Source organism: Sorex fumeus, unplaced genomic scaffold, assembly GCF_029834395.1.
Source record: "Sorex fumeus unplaced genomic scaffold, SorFum_2.1 ptg000198l, whole genome shotgun sequence".
Classification (NCBI taxonomy): Eukaryota; Metazoa; Chordata; class Mammalia; order Eulipotyphla; family Soricidae; genus Sorex; species Sorex fumeus.
In genome coordinates, this window is record NW_026606255.1 from 809,923 (window position 1) to 826,207 (window position 16,285).

Genomic DNA, 16,285 nt, shown 5'->3' on the forward strand with positions numbered 1-16,285 from the left:
CAGACAGGGGAAATGGGATGGGGGGGGGCGGTCTGCAGTGCCAACACCGGAAGTGGAGTCTGGTGGAAGCAGGAAGGACGGGGACTGAATGTCTGGGAAAGGTGTGTGGTAGGACTGAAGGAAAGGTGACGTCACCAGGTGGGCTTTGTCAGAGGCTGGTTTTCTAGAAAGGTGATGGCCAGACCGTTCTGTTTGCTCCTGTCTTTTTTGGAGCGGGACTGTGTCCTCTGCCCGCTTATTCCCATCATAGACTGGAGGGAACGTTGCAGCTTGAGTGTTAGTGGGAGATTTGTTGAAGGCAAGGCAGGCCTGCATGGACATGTACAGCACTGCCCAGCTCAGCTCAGAAACTGGGCAGGATCGAATCCAGGCAGTGGCGGTCAGATCCTGCCTCAGTGAGAAGCCACAGGATAGAAACGGACCTTTGCCTTCTCAGAGTTTCTGTTCTCTGTCCCCAGCAGGCAGTGAGGGAGAAAATGGAAGTCGAGAGAGGCGGAGAGGAAGCCGGGGCGTCTTCTCATTCCGCTGAGCTGGTGCTTGCTAATTAAGTGTCATTATCTGGTTTGTACTATCCCAATAGGTGTTCCATATTCAAATGGAAAAACGTATTCCGTTCGAATGGAGAGATGAATTTGCATTACCCTTGTCATTGTTTCTCTCCACCCTTTAATTGGTTATATTGATTTCTTCTGTCTGGGAAATATATCAGAACCAATGCATAATTATCACAAAAAGCTTTATTCCGGTTAATCACTAGTAATATTCCTGGAGTTCTGGTGGGGTCCTGGAGGGCCCGGATCCCTTTTTACATTTTATTCAGCCGTCAGACTCCACAGGGCAAAGGGCAGAGTGTGCGGGGAGTCTGAGGGTCAGCGACTCATAGCATCAGGAGTGAGATCAGAGCGTTTCTCCTGCCCAATCAAGCCTCCACTTGAAAGCTACTGTGATGGGCAGTGAGGGACCATCGACTCCATTATTAGAACCAGGGTGGAACTCGGAGAGAATCAGCCTGGAAAGAGGCCCAGGACTCTGTCCTAACCACGGCCCCCTGCGTCTCAGAACCCCTGTACCAGACCAGTGGCTTCCAGGCTTATTTTAGCCAGGTCATGTGTGACTAGAGAAGGTCCTAAACTCCCACCCAGAGGCAGAGAAGATTGTGAAATCCCACCCAGAGGTGAGAAGGTCTGGGAAATATTATAAAGGTCGTGAAGCTCCACTCAGAGGGAGTTTTCAATGATCCACAAGGAATAGTGGATGTGGGGGTTGGTTTGTAGAGATGTATCAGCGGCTAGGAAAAAAGAAAATTCCAACCCCGAGGATGTGCAGACATCAGGGCCTTTTGCCCTTTCTCTGCTGGGAAGAGAGGGAGGTGGAGACACACGGAAGCAAGTGAGTTCAAGCCCCCGGGCAAGCAGCAACAAGAAAGGGCAGATGAAAGAAAGAGAAGAAGAAGGAGCAGCCGAGTGGGGTGAGCTCTTGGGGCTCTGCCGGGGAAACGTGGGCTGTGTGGCGGCCACTGTCCTGCCCTGGACATAAAGGGCTGGCTGCACGCATGTGCCGCACTATGCCCCTGGGAGTCTCTGGCGGAATGGGGCAGCCCGGGAGGGACTCTCATGGTCTCAGGTAGACTCAGCAGAGAGACCAGAGGGAAGAGGGGAAGTCCGGGGCATTACATACTCCGCCTTTGGTCTGATTTCCCAGCTGGCCCGAGAGGTCAGCCAGGGGCTACCGTTTGTGAAACCGAAAAGGCAGCGAAGTCGCTTTCTTGCTTAATCCCGTTTCTGTCTTCTGCCCTGGCCTGGGAGTTGGGCCAGGCTCTCTCCTCTGGTCCACAGCCGGTTCCTCTCTCCTCCCTTCTCAGCGTGAGGGATGGTTCCTGGCTGCATGTCTGGCAGCTTCAGGAAGGTCCTTCTCTGCAGGTGACTCGGGCAGCAGGACCGGATGGGTGTCCGCTGGAAACGGGTGCAGGTGGGCTGCTCTCGGCTTGCATGGACACAGGGAGAGTCACTGCCTGGAAGCCTGAGGACTCGAGTCCGAGCCCTGGCACTGCCCTGTATTAGAGCGTGGTCCTGGTGGCACTGCCCTGTGGGATCCCCCAGTCCCCACAAGCATGGTGTCTGCAACCAAGCATGGAAGAATGCCATAGTGAACTGTGCGCCAGCTCGTGTTCTAAACCCCAGCCACACAGGGTGCGGGGGCGGGGGGGGGGGGACACACACACAGGTCAGCCTGGAGTCTCATTTCCCAGCTCTCATTTCTTACGTGGCAATAAATAAATAGGAATGTCACCACCCACACAAACAGGATCCTGGGGACAGTTCCGGAGCCAAAAGCACAAGTGAGACCTTGCGAGCATCTGGCCATGAGTTTGATCCCTGGCTCCATCCCCATTCACCAAGAACCGTCCTGGTAACTGTGCTGTCTGCCCCCAACCCCCAGCTCCACCATCGCGTCTCTGCTACCTCTGTCGTGTGTGTGTATGTGTGTGTGTGTGTGTGTGTGCGCACGCACGCATTGTAAGACTGACGATGAGCGGGTCCTAGTGAGCGCTGTAGGAGTCATCAGCACCCTGGTTCACTGAGATGATCCAGGTGTGCAAGAACTGACCCCAGGGAACCCCACAATCTCCTGTGTGAGTCTCACAACCCTCCCAATCCTGGCCACCCAGGGGAGAAAAGGAAATACTTATGGACAATGAAATAAGGGCCACTGTGGTGTGTTCTCCTTCCCCATGACCCCAGCCCGGGGCAGGGAGGGGCTCCCGGAGGCCTCTTCTTGGATCCTGACTAGCTCAGAAAGTGCTGGGCAACTCCTACATGCCCGCTGTCCCATGGGGGACTCGCTTCTGGAAGGTTCTCCCACTCTCAGTTGCTCCTGCTGCTTTCTCCTTCTGCCATGGGTGCGAGCTTCGAAGGTGCCAAACTCGAGGGCTCAGGCCTGGCTGCGGCTCATGGGAACAGAGACCGGTCAGTAGGCGGGGCCTAGTTCTGGGCATCGATTCACTGTGGGGAATGGACAGTGCCTGGGTGAGAATGCCAGGCTGCCCACTTGCCTGAGAAGGGGTCAGTCACGTCCAGTCTCCACATCTGTCCAAACAGGAAGAACTAAAGAGAAGGAGGGAGACTTGATCTGCTGCTCAGCGTCAGTCTTAGAGGCGGGGCCTTTGGGGAGCCGGTGCTGGACAGTGAAGTCCAGGCAGGGCTCTGCACACACCCTACGCAGGAGATAGCAGCAGCTGCTCTGATTCAGTGGGGTGTGGGCGGGGCGGGTTTAGCACAGTCTTCATAGAAGGCTGCCGCTGGGCCACCCCCCAGCCTCCAGGGCTCCCCTTCCACCCGCCCCCTGGCACTGCCCTCGAGATAGATGTCACTATGACATCCAGCTCCACCGCAGACCTCAGGCATGTGTTTGCGACTCGGTGACCTGAGAGGTGTCACTTTCACAGGCCTGGCATGGGAACACACCTCTTAAATGGTGTCGTGGCTTTTTTTCTGTGGAGATCTAGCATGGAAACGACTGCGAGACAGCAGAGCCCAAGATGCTGTGAGCTCTCACACCAGCCCGCCCGAGAATCTACACCTACGTGGACGCTCACTGACATGTAGCTGTTCTCTGTGGTCTGGTCTCTTCGTTATAGCTTGGAGAAGTGATAAGTCAGGAACCTCCAGTCAGCAGGGCTAGAAGCAGGTGGGCTGGAGCAATAGTCCAGTGGGGAGGGTGCTTCCTTTACATACAGCCAACGGGGTTCTATCCCTGACACCCTATGTGGTCCCCCAAGCCCTGCCAGGAGTGATCCATGAGCACAGAGCCAGGAGTCAGCCCTGAGCACCATGGGGTGTGGCCCCAAAACCAAAAGCAGGTGGGTCTTTGCACATTGCAGGGACAGAGCAGGTATGGCAGCCCCCTGGCTGAGTGTCACCAGGTGGGCAGATGAATGTCTGTTCTGCTCATCTCATTTTACTCCCCAAAGAAGAACTATTCAACCAAATAGAGGCCAGGTGGCTGCTACAGAGACTCACATGCACTGGGTGTGGCCAGATGGGCAGAGTCTGTAGGACAGCCCTACGCCTTTCTTGTTCGTTCCCTGCTGGCCTCGGTGCCTTCACTGCTTAGGGGTATCCCTGTACAGCAGCATCGAGGCCTGCACACAGCCTGGGCTGCAGGCACGCAGCAACAGCAGCAAAGGGAAGCGAAGGAAACCCTGCGTACAGCCCCGTGGAGCCTCTTTCAAAGAGAGAAGGTTGTGTGGGGGCAGAGCACTCACACACACGTGCAGACACACAGACATGCAGACACATGCACATGTGCACACACAGGCATGCACACACATACACACATGTGCACACAGAGACATGCACAGGCATACACACACGTGCACACACAGGCATGCACGCACGTACACACATGCATGTTCACCCACTGTACACACATGTACACACAGGTGCATAGACTTGCAGGTGTGCATGCACACACATGCATACACACTTGTGCATACACATACATGCACACACATGCACACATAACACACAAGACCTGCAGCTCTTGTGTGCTCTCCCTCTGCAGGCAGAGGTGGGCAGGCAGGACTGCTAAGCGTTCTCTCTGTGTCTCTCTCCCCTCTCTCTCCTCTCCCCCCACCCCATGCCCTTTACTCTCCTCCTCTGTGTTTCCCGCCTCTGCTGGGAGACAGCTCCCTCTGAGGGGACATGAGTGATGGGGCGCAGGACACACGGAGGCAGAATCTGGGCTCCCCTCAACGGGAGACAAAGGAAGGTCTTTGTGCAAATGCACCACAGCTGCCACCTGGAAAAAGCATCCTGGGCTGCCAGCTGCCCCCACGGGTGAATGGCTATACAGTGAGTATGTGTGTCTGTGTGTAAGTGTGGCCATGTGCAGTGTGTGTACACACATGCATGTGAGTGTGTGGATCCATGTGTGAGTGTGCACTGTGAGTGTGTGCATATGTGCGTGTTCAGTGTGCACACATGCACTGAGTGTGCATGTGTCTGTTGTGTGCATGTGTATGTGCATGTGTGTGGGTGTGCATGTATGTTGTGTGTGCATGTGAGTGTGCATGTGTGTGTGTGTGCAGTGTGGGCATGTGCACATGTGGGAGTGTGCACTGTGTTGTGTGGGACTGTGTGTGAATGTACAGATGCATGTATGGGAGTGTGTGTATACAATGTGCATCTGTGTGCGGAGTCCAGGGCGTATGCATGTGCGTGTGCTTGTGCTTGTGCGTGCATGTGTGTAGCAGCACACCTGCTCACAGCAGTGCTCAGGGGTGGGGACTTTAGCAGGCACCACTCATGCTACCTACAGCCACAAGATCGATCCCAGACTACTAAGGAGGACGTGAGCCTGGAGCCAGTAGCCATGTCGCTAAGTGTCAGGATCAGGGTGCTGGCCCCAGGGTCTTAGAAGCATCTCCGAGTTCCCCCGGCAGCCAGAGAGAGTCAGCTGCTTCCCTGCCAGCTCCCCATGGCTCACCAAGAGGTGGGACTTCCGGGGCTGGTCACTCCTTGTGGTTTTGCCTTCCCCTGCCGTGTGTGACCGCTGACCGGAAGGCGTCTGACACTGTGTTGGTGAGGAACTGAGTTGGAGGAACTGCATGCCGGCTTCGCACAGAGAGGCCCAGGTTTGACCCGGCATTGCATGGTCCCCCCCAAACACAGACCAAGTGACCCCCTGAGCAGAGAACTGGGGGTTGCCCCTGAGCACTGCTGGGTGTGACCCAGAAACCAAAAAGAAAAGGAATTTATCAGTGGCCTGCATATATCATTATGGAAAACTCAGAAATATGAAAAAATGGCCATTCACTGGCAGCCCCTCCTCCCTTCATTAAATCCTGGTCTTTTCCCATGTATGTGCATCTAAACACCAGGGGGAGAAATACAAATTAGACTATAAATAAAACCTTGCTGACTCCCATTTCTCCTCTCAACCTTATGTGATAAACATTCTCCATAGAATTAAATATATTCTTGGAGAACAATATTTCAAAAAGCTTTCAACAGCTTCTGGGGCAGAGCCAAGCCTTAACAAACGGTGGTTATTATTTATTTCACAGTATTATTCTGGAGGAAAGGACTGGAATTAATTTTACCTTTCTGGTTCTGATGAACATTATTACCTTCCCTCCACTATTATCAACAATTAGACCCAGAAGTGTTTGTATATAAAATTGTGCCTGAGCGTCTCATTAATTTCTCAGGAGAGAACCTGGGTAGGGAATGAATGAGTCAAAGCCTTGGTGATTCTTTCTACCTTAAGAACATGCTGCCAAACAGCTCAACACACCGACGCAGCTCTCCTCGCGGTGGGTGTGGGAGAGGGTTTATTTCCTCTTGCTGAACTTGGGAGATATTTGACTTTTGGGGTGGTGGGGGGGGGTGGGGTGTTCGACGTGAACAAATTAGACCTGGAGAAAAAGCTCAGAGGCCTGGAACAAGGGTTTTGCAAGTGGGAGCCAGGGTTCAATCCCCAGCACCCCATGGGTGCCTGAGATCGCTGTGTGTGACCCCAGAATCCGAGCCCAGCATGTGTGACCACACGGTCCCCGGGGCTCTCCCCTTCCCTTCAACCCCTCAGAAACTGTCAGGAGACGAGACCCAGGGGTCAACCCGCAGACCACAGCAAGGAGAGCCGGGGCTGTTCCTCTGTGAGAGGAGCAATTCTGAGCCCCGCTTCTGCCTTACCCTGACTCTGTCTTCCCCAGAGCTGGGACAAGTCCTTGTTTATCACCTGTCCTCCCTGGGGAACCAGGAGCCTCTGTCATCATCTGCACCCAAGAGGCAGTGGGTATTTGTGAATGAAAGCACCTCCCTAAATGCGGAGCTTTGAGCTGAGTCATACCCGCGTGGCTGTGTGCGGGTTTAAAAATGGAAAAAGCCATTTCTTATAGATGATTCAATTTAGAAAAGCAAGGCACAGAACGGAAGGCTCTTGATGATCCTGGTTTTTGCCAAGGAGGTCGAGAGAGGCACTGAGAGATGAGAAGCCAGTGGAGAGAGGGGGTACCCAGAGGAAAACTAGATCCCCAAATACTCCAAAGCCACTGCAGAAGAGGGACATGGTTTCCTTTATGTATTGTTCCCCCCCCCCTCCATCCCTGAGTTTTCACAATGCTCATGCATGGGAATTAAATGCATTTTTCTTTTTTTTTTTTTTTGCAATTTTGCATTATGCAACAATATTAAATGGCGTCAAAGGGATTAAGCCTTTTATATTAAAATTATAATCAGCTGGCAAATGCCTTGTGTCGCCTTATGGCAACTTGACAAATGCCACGTCACCTTCCTGACAAGGTCCCTTTCATCATGGGGGGCCTCCTCCTCCGCCTGCCCAGGAACTGTCGCTTTTTCATTTTCACCAGCAGAGCCTGAGTGGAAAAGAGAAAGGAAAAGGCAGGAAGCAACCCCCCCACCCCCAAGTCTGGAGGAGACTGGCTTTCTCCCGGCCAGCCAGACCTCCACGGGGGAGGTGAGGAAGGAGGTCACTGAATGGCGAGGTGATCTGAGGTCAGCAGCAGAGACAGCCGCTTTGCTTGGGCCCGCAGACAAGACCAAGTGATTTTTCTGCGCAGACGTTACAGTTCAGTTCCATGATGAGCTCTAGACCTACGTCAGTTTCTATCCCCCAGAAGTGCGGGCCTCCTTCCTGGGCTCCAGGAAGCAGCCCTTGGAGACAGGCCCCGGGAGGAGCAGGGGAGCACCGGGCTGGCAGGTGACCAGGGATGGGGTAGGCAGGGAGGAGAGGGCGGCTTGAGCCTCCCAGAGGGGAGAGAGCACAGCTCCTCACCCTGCAGGCTGGGCACCTCGGTATATTCATCTCTGTGCGTGCATCTTTAGTTCGCACCTGTGCATCTCTGCTGAAACATCCGGGCATTTTCAGATGAGGCGCAGAGCGAGGCGCTTATTCCCGTTGCCTTTGCAGATGAGCTGGGAACGGCCAGGTCTGGAGTCTAGGGTCTGGGGTCTGTGGGTTTGTGCCTTCGGGAACTGACAGACATTTAAACTCACCTGCTGGCCCAGTGATTGCACAGGTCAGGGAAAGGGTGGGTGCTGGAATAGGAAAGGTTCCCCCTTCTCTTTCCTCTGCACCCCACACCTCAGAGCACCTCCTCTGAGCCCTGAGTGGTCTGGGGTTGAGCCAGACCCTGGGCGCTTGACTCTCCAGTAGGCTCAGCCCCTTATGGGGCAGGAACTGACCCCGCAGTCTCCTGTCTCTCCAACGGGGTGCAGATACAGATTTGAATAAGTGTTTAGAGCATTTTTCATTGAGTGCGTTGCCAGCGGGACCACATGACAGTCCAGTGGGTAGCTGACTCAGGTTCGATCCCCAGCCCAGAGCCAGGAGTAAGACCTCCCACCCCACCCCCCAAAGTGCTTTGTCAGTGAGGAAATTAGAATAAGAAATATAGATCATTTACCAAATACTTAGGAGGGAAGAGAGCAGTTGTTCAAATCAGAAAACATTTCAGCAGATCTTAAAGTTCTCGGAAGTTTTCAGGAAAATTTGGAGGATTATTATTAAATATGTTTTTGGATTACACGTGTCACCCCTGTGTGTCACTTCCAGTCCTCCTAGAAAGAGGAAATATTTCATGGAGAAACTTCCTTCCTCACTTCTGAATAGTTCTGAATAGTACCCTGAAAATCAAAATGTTTCTCTATTACCCGCCTCTCTGGGATCACGGCCAATAGAATTGAACAATTAAAGAAAAAAAAATGAGGGCTGGAGAGATAGCACAGTGGTAGGGTATTTGCCTAGCACGCGGCCGACTCGGGTTCGATTCCCAGCATCCCATATGGTCCCCTGAGCACCGCCAGGAGTAACTCCTGAGTGCAGAGCCAGGAGTAACCCCTGTGCATCGCGGGTGTGACTCAAAAAGAAAAAAAAATGGGATTCTTCATCTTCAATTTCCACCCGTCCCTGTACTCTGATCATTGTCACAGCTATAATGGGGGTCACACATGCTCGACTGTGGTACTTGTAAACTCGGTGCTCACTGGGGGTCACACAGGCTCACTGGTCGGGAGGCAGATGTGCCTCTTGCTAAGTGGCTCACCACCCTCTGATTAGCATTGCTCTCCGGTGCACCCCTCCCTTGCCCTTCACCTCTTCCTCACTTTGGTCAAAAACACACTTATCTCTGAGAAAATTAAAGGTGTGTGAATGCCCTCACACCCCTGGTTGTGGCAGGGCCTGAGATCTCTCAGTGCAGAGAGGCCAGGAACTTGCTGAGGGGATGTGGGTGGTGGTGGGGATCAGACTCATGGCCTCAGACTTGCTAGGGGTGCAGTGAATTGGCAACCGTCTCCCGGCCTCTCGTCAAGCAATTTGTTTTGGCTTTTACTTGGGCCACACCTGGCTCTGCACTCAGGAATTACTCCTGGTGGTGCCTGGGGGACTATATGGGATGCTGGGGATCGAACCCGGGTTGGCCACATGCAAGGCAAATACCCTACCCGCTGTGCTATCACTCTGGCGGCCCCTCATCAAGTAATTTTTGCCAAAGACAAAGGTCAGGCTCACTTTCCTTCTTGTGATACATGTTTTTAGATGGAGACAGGCAACAGAGGAAAAGAATCTCTTGGAGGAAACCCCAAATCCAGACTTGACCTGAACTGACAACAGGTTGTCTGTAAAACAAGATCTCATCGAAGACGTTAAGTAGAGAAATGCATATATATAGTGTTATCTTCCTTGTGAACTTTGTGGCTGGGTTTGTAGGTTTGTCTATTTTTGTTTTATTTTTCTTTTCTGGAGAATAGTTGGTTCTTCACAAAGGATGGCTTGCTTTTGGTTACTGGGAAATACTCACGTGGGTTTCTTTGCCCCTCACCTCTTCCTCACCTTAGCCAAAAACACAGTCTTCACCTCTCAGAAAATTAAAGGTGTGTGACCATCCTCCATGCCCCGGAGCGAGCAAGCCCAGGGCACGCCAGGTAAAAGGCGCTCCTGGCGGGCAGCCGGCAAGGGAGCCAGACAACACTCGCGTCTTGGAACAGACGGACCTGGAGCTTCTAAGTTGTTGGAGAAACACCGTGTTCCAGCCAGCGTACCGAGGTGTAGATTTTCTTGAATCATGCAACGAGAGGTCCTTTCGTTATTTTCACTCCTACTTCGAAATTCACTGGCAGATTCTTCCTGCGTTGGTTTGCTTATGGCAATGCTGCGAGCAAAAGCAAAAACAAGCCAAATGAACAGGGAGAATCAGAGATTGGGATGCACGGAACCAAGAGAGCATGAATGCACCAGGCAGGATTCGGACCCCCAGACTCTCGGACCTCAGCCCCCAAGGACTCTTTGGCTCTTTTTGCCTCTTGGGAAAGTGTGAGGGAAACGCATATAGACGATATGAAAATGGATTTGGTCTATTCGACAACCCAAGAAAAGTAGGCTCTACCTTCTCTCGGGCGTCAGGTCTCAGCTCCCCACATCAGCCTAAGATGGAAAAAAGATCTTAAGACTAACAATGATCTTTATTTCTGGAATTAGTGTCTGCATTTGGGAACAAGTATGTCTCATGCACGGTCCAGTAATTCAGAGCCATCTGAATGTTTGCAACAAAGCTCGGCTGGGAAAAATGTGGAAGTGGGAGATTCTTTCCTCCACCCCCCCAACTGCACACCCCACAATCGCTCCCAACTCATCACTGCCCACCCCCTTCCACAAACAGCTGGCTTGAACATAAAGCACCAGCTCAAATGATATAAAATTCATTTTAAAGAGGCTTTCATATCTGATCATAATCTAGCTGGAGAACCAAATGGGCTTTTAATTTCCTTTCCTAAAGTTTTGCACGACTCCAAAATTAAATCACTCTCCGCCCCCTCCTCCCTTGCCACCCCCCACCGAGTCCTGGTCTCTCTCTCTTTAATTTGGTGAAGCTAGCAGCCTGCATTCACTCACTCAAGTGGTAAAAACAAGAAGGGAAGTGAATCGAACTGCTGATTATCTATGGCCTCCTAACAAGTTATGTTTTCTAAGTCAGTTTAACAGGGTATATTTTTGGAGAGCACTAAAAATGCTGTTAAATGTCCTGATGAAAGTTTTCCTTATGGGATGAATGAGAAAGATTGAAGACAAAGAGCAAAAAAGATGCCAATCCCGCCCCCCAGTCCCATCCCAAAGCGTCAACTGCATCATCTACTCCTAGAGGTCATTAAAGTTGACCCGAATCTCACACAACAATAACAAGGCATGGACTGTAGATGAAACGGAGCAGAAGACAGAGGACAGAGGTCAGGCACATCCTGGGTCCTCAGGGCTCCCGACACTGCATGTGGTCAGTCCCTCGACTCCCAAGGGATTGGGTACTGAAGGGCAAGGGGGAGTAGTCCCAAGCACAGAGCTGGGTGTAGGCCTGGGTACAGCTGGCTGTGGCCCAAATATAGCCCCTGAAAAAAAATGGTTTCAACTTGTCATACCTCAGGCCAGATGAAGTGTGAGGGAGTGCCTATTCATTTACCTTGCACAGATTAGGGACTCGCCCGAAATAGTGCTCACTCAGAGCAGGTGGGCTGGGGTGGGCAGATTCCACCATCTCTGACCCTGGGACTTCTCTTCCTCATCATCCTTTCCTGGAAAGGAGAGGAAATATGATTCGAATTAAAGGCCCAGAGCTTTGCAAAGGAGCAGTTGGGGTCTTCTTTTCCATTTAGGACCGTTTTCTGTTTGTAGCTCTTGAAGACACAGAGAAATCACAAAATCCCTTTTGTTTATCCTGCTTCTCCAAGAATGAAAATCTCACTGAGACAGTACCTGGAATGGCCCAACTCCAAGAAAAGATGCATTATTTTTGTCTTTTTGGATCACAGCCAGTAATGCTCAGGGGCTACTCCTGGCTCTACACTCAGGAATTACTCCTGAAGGTGCTTGGGGGACCATATGGGATGCTGGGGATTGAACCCAGGTCATTCATGTGCAAGGCAAATGCCCTACCCACTATACTATCTCTCTGGCCCCAAAATGCATTTAAAAAAAAAAAGCTGACTCGGCTTCGCACCCTATTGGTGCTATGCCAGGACATTAGGACGAGCCTCTGGATGTTGCCCTGCAAGCAGGAGGCAGAACCAAGGCCCCACTTTTCCATTAAGTGGGCAAGTTAAAACTTGTGAGTCCGATGTCCTGGAGAACTACAGCACGCTCTTATTCACCAGCCTAGTCATACACTATCTTGGCGGTACAATGCAGCAATTTCCCCCTCTCTTACACATCCTTAATCTGATTTGACCTTCAAGTATCAGTCTGAGCCTTCTCTTTGCCCTATGTGTAACCGACCACAAGAATGTGGGGGACGTAATCTGTAGAGCCTACGTGTCCAGCTCCATATCTTCCTCTGACATTTTTAATCATGACAACATAGCTTTGACAGCATAGCTTTGACAAGACAATGGATATATACCCTGATGTTCTTTTGACGAATGCTCATCCTATAACTGTTTGTACTCTCGTTAGTGAATCTTTCTCTATGATGAAGTCATTAGGATGTAACTGATAAAAAAAAAATAGAATTGAAGGTGGCCTCTGGCAGTCCCTCTTCACCTTGAGCCAGATCGATGCCTTGGCCCTCCGTTCTCTCTACATTCCTCTCAGTTGCCTTGTCTCTGAGCCTCTGACCGAAAGAACATTCATGCAACAGCACCCCAACCTCTTCTTTCCTCTATGTCTTTATATGTTCTCAAGGAGAAGTCTTTATATTCTGCCAGGTAGATTCTGGAACTACACTAAATGTTGATCTTACGTCAGAACCACCATAGATGAACAGTCTGTGTACCGACTGAGGTACTCATGCCTTGGAAAAGCATGTCCAAGGGGCCAGAGAGATAGTTCAGTGCGTGGGGCTCTTGCATTACACATAGTCTGGGTTTGATCCCTGGTAACCCATATGGTCTCCGGATCTGTATCAGAAGTTACTCTCTGAGCTCAAAAAAAAAAACCAAAAAGAAAAAAGAACAAAAAGAGAAAAGCATGTGGAGTTCCCTGTGAACAGCTGCTGCCTGCTTGGATGGCTCAGAAGTCTTTCACATTTCTGTTTAATTTCAGTGCATTTGAAGTCATAAACCATGGGGCCTTTATAGGTAGGAAATATTAAAATATTTCATTGCTTTTATTTTCTTGGCACAAGTCAGAGTCTCAAGCTCTCTGTAATGAGAAAATGGACACAAGGCGGGAGAGACTAAATGTGACGTATCTGTGACCACGCTGGGGGTTCTGGACCCAAATCCCGCCCAGCATGTATTAGCACCGGCCACTTTCCTGGAAGTCCTTGTCACTTTCTTCTTCCTTCTCGTTGTCTAGATTATAACAAGAGAAGGTCTGTTGCTACCTCACCCGAGAGGCTTCCCTCAGTTAGCTCAGACAGAAACCAGCACAGGACTGCAACCTGGCAACGCTGCCCATCGTCTGGTTCAAGAGCTGACGCTCTCAGCATCAGAACACTAATGGGACTGCAATGTCTTTTGATAAGCCTGTCTAGGTGCTGTTATTGGTAGCCAGGGTCAAGCTCAGCTCTGCCAGTGCTAGGTGAGTGACCCTGAACAGCCTACTTAGCTTCTCTGCGGTTCACTGGTGTGCAGAGCGGTTGTGGTCAGTGGTGAGAATCTCTTCTGTGAGAAGGTTGTTGATGTTCAGTGGGAAGTGGAAATCAAGTATCCACAGTGCTGTTTTGTTTTCGTTTTCTTTTAGCTTTTGGATCACACCTGGTGATGCTCTGGGGTTACTCCTGGCTCTGCACTCAGGAATTACTCCTGGGCAGTGCTCAGGTGACCATATGGGATGTGGGGGAACAAAACTGGGTCAGGCACATGCAAGGCCAGTATGTACTGACTGTACCATCGTCCCAGCCCTGTTTTGCACTCTAGCACCTATAGCTCTCCTTGGATTACAACTCTGTCTAAAAGTAATTTTTACTAGAGCAAAGGAAGATAAGGTGAATGTTCTTTTACTAGTTTTGTTTTTGGACCATACCCAGAAGAGCTCAAGGATCATACCTGGTAGGGCTTGTGGCACACTGTGGGTCACCGGGGATCAAACCCAGGTCAGCCAGGGGCAAGGCAAGCACCCTACCCGCTCTTCTCAGGGTAAATATTCTTTCATATTTGTATGAAAGTTGTGGGCTGAAGCGATAGCACAGCGGTAGGGTGTTTGCCTTACAAGCGGCCAACATGGCCGACCCGAGTTCGATTCCTCCACCCCTCTCAGAGAGCCCGGCAGGCTACCAAGAGTATCTCACCCGCACAGCAGAGCCTGGCAAGCTCCCCGTGACGTATTCGATATGCCAAACACAGTAACAAAAAGTCTCATGATGGAGACGTTACTGGGCCTGCTCGAGCAAATCGATAAACAACGGGAGGACCGTGATGAAAGTTGTACCGGGGTATCTTGCTGACTTTTGCATTGGTCTTCCATTGCTACATACCACATTTTCATAAACTCTCTTATTCGAACAACTTCTGTTTTTTGAGCTCATTCATGTGATCAAAAGCCCAGGCCGTTCATAAGATCGGTGTCCCTCTCTGTGGCAATAACTTCTCAGTCAAGTCTGAAATCAAGATGTGGGCCGTTCAAGTTGTCTATCAGCTCTTGGCTAAGTTCATCCCCTTGTGGTTGTAGTTCAAACACCCTGTCTTCAACAATGGAGCTCTCTTACAAGTCACTCTGTTCCTTCCCTTGAAAAGCCCTCCAGCTCCAAAGCCAAACACAAAGACTCTCCTTGTCACATAGACTCCCTCGAATGTCCCAACACTCTCCAGTGCGTAAACAGAGAAAACTCAGGTGGGAAAACTGAACCAGCCCAGTTAGGCTTTTACAAGAAACAGATAAATAACTTTAATATCATTGGTGCCCCTAGAACATTACATCATTCTGAAGGATAGCACAGGAAAAGCAAAGTCCTTGGGGGGACACTTTTGCATTCCCATTGCCATAAAATTTTTAATAGTCGGAGTCGAGAGGAAAACTGATGTCGTATTTTAGTGCAGAGCCCGGAAGGAATGCAGTGACCTCCTTCCTAGCCACTCCTCGAGTCCCAACTTTGCAGGCCTCCAGTTCAGTCTTCTTGGAGCTGCCCACATTCAGGGCCTAAGGCCATATTTGTAAGGTCTTCATCACCCGTAAGGTCCAGTGTTGACTTTGAACCTGGTGACTCACACACCTGTGACAGGGAAGAATTCAGAGGTTCCAGGTGGACGGACCCATCGTCCCTTCCTCATGTTTACTCTCTGCTTCTGTTTTATACCCCAGAAATACAGGTCCACCAAACGTTTCCCCCAGTTTGCGTAGCTGTCTCTCACCCAGATTAGAGCACCTCATGGCTGGGGTTCCCTTGAGCCTGCACCCCTGGTCACCAGGTAAAACTTCCTCCCCCTGAGGGCTCCTGCTCCTTTCTCTGCTCTCCTTTCTACCTCACACCCACGCTCAGCTGAAGACTCTGATTTATTTATTCATCTTATTTCCTCTCTCCAAGTTGTGAGAAAGGTTTTGTCTATGGGCACCGAGAAGACAGCTCAAGCGAAGAGTAGACATGAGGTTTTAGGGTCAATCTCTTGGGTCCCATGGCAGGTAGGGTGAACCTGACACCTGCCATGGAACCCCTATGGGACAGAAGGAAATGATTCCTTCGCTTCTGTCTCCCCGGTATCCCTGAGTGGTACAGGCCTTGAGGAACTGACCATTTGGAATTGGGTGAATAAATGAGCTTTGGTTCAGGGCCGGCTTCTCGTCTCTGGTTATAACGGCCGCAGGTTGTTGGAGGAGCATTAATTGGGCTTGTTTAATTAGAGTATGTTCATCTCATGAGCTTCCCCCGCTACCTGCCTCACTGACCCTTGTTCTTCCTCGTTGCATCCGTTCACTTCACGCCTGGGTGCCTGTGACCGTGCCAGACCTCTGGGTGCCCCCCCCCCAATTCTCCCCTAAACCTCCTGTTGCCTTATCTTGGGAAGATTTCATCACTCCTAGAAAAAGGTTTGCGTGCTGTGGCTGCTTTAATCTTTGCGCTTTAATCAGATCAGCGGAGGTGGGGTGGGAGCAGGGCACGCACTCAGAGGGCTGTGCATCATTCTGTGGAAGAAAGAGCCTGACGTTTTCATTGGCAAATAAATCCCGGAGTGCAGGGACAGGAAGGCCCTGCGAGGTCGGCCCATCCATCTTCCTGACCCTGGGCTTGGAAAACCACCCCCACACCCAAGCCTAACTTGTAGCTTTTCTCTCTGACTCTTCCCTATCGGAACTGCTTCCCTGAGCTCCCTGGGAATGAGATTTGCATCTTTGGGGAGCG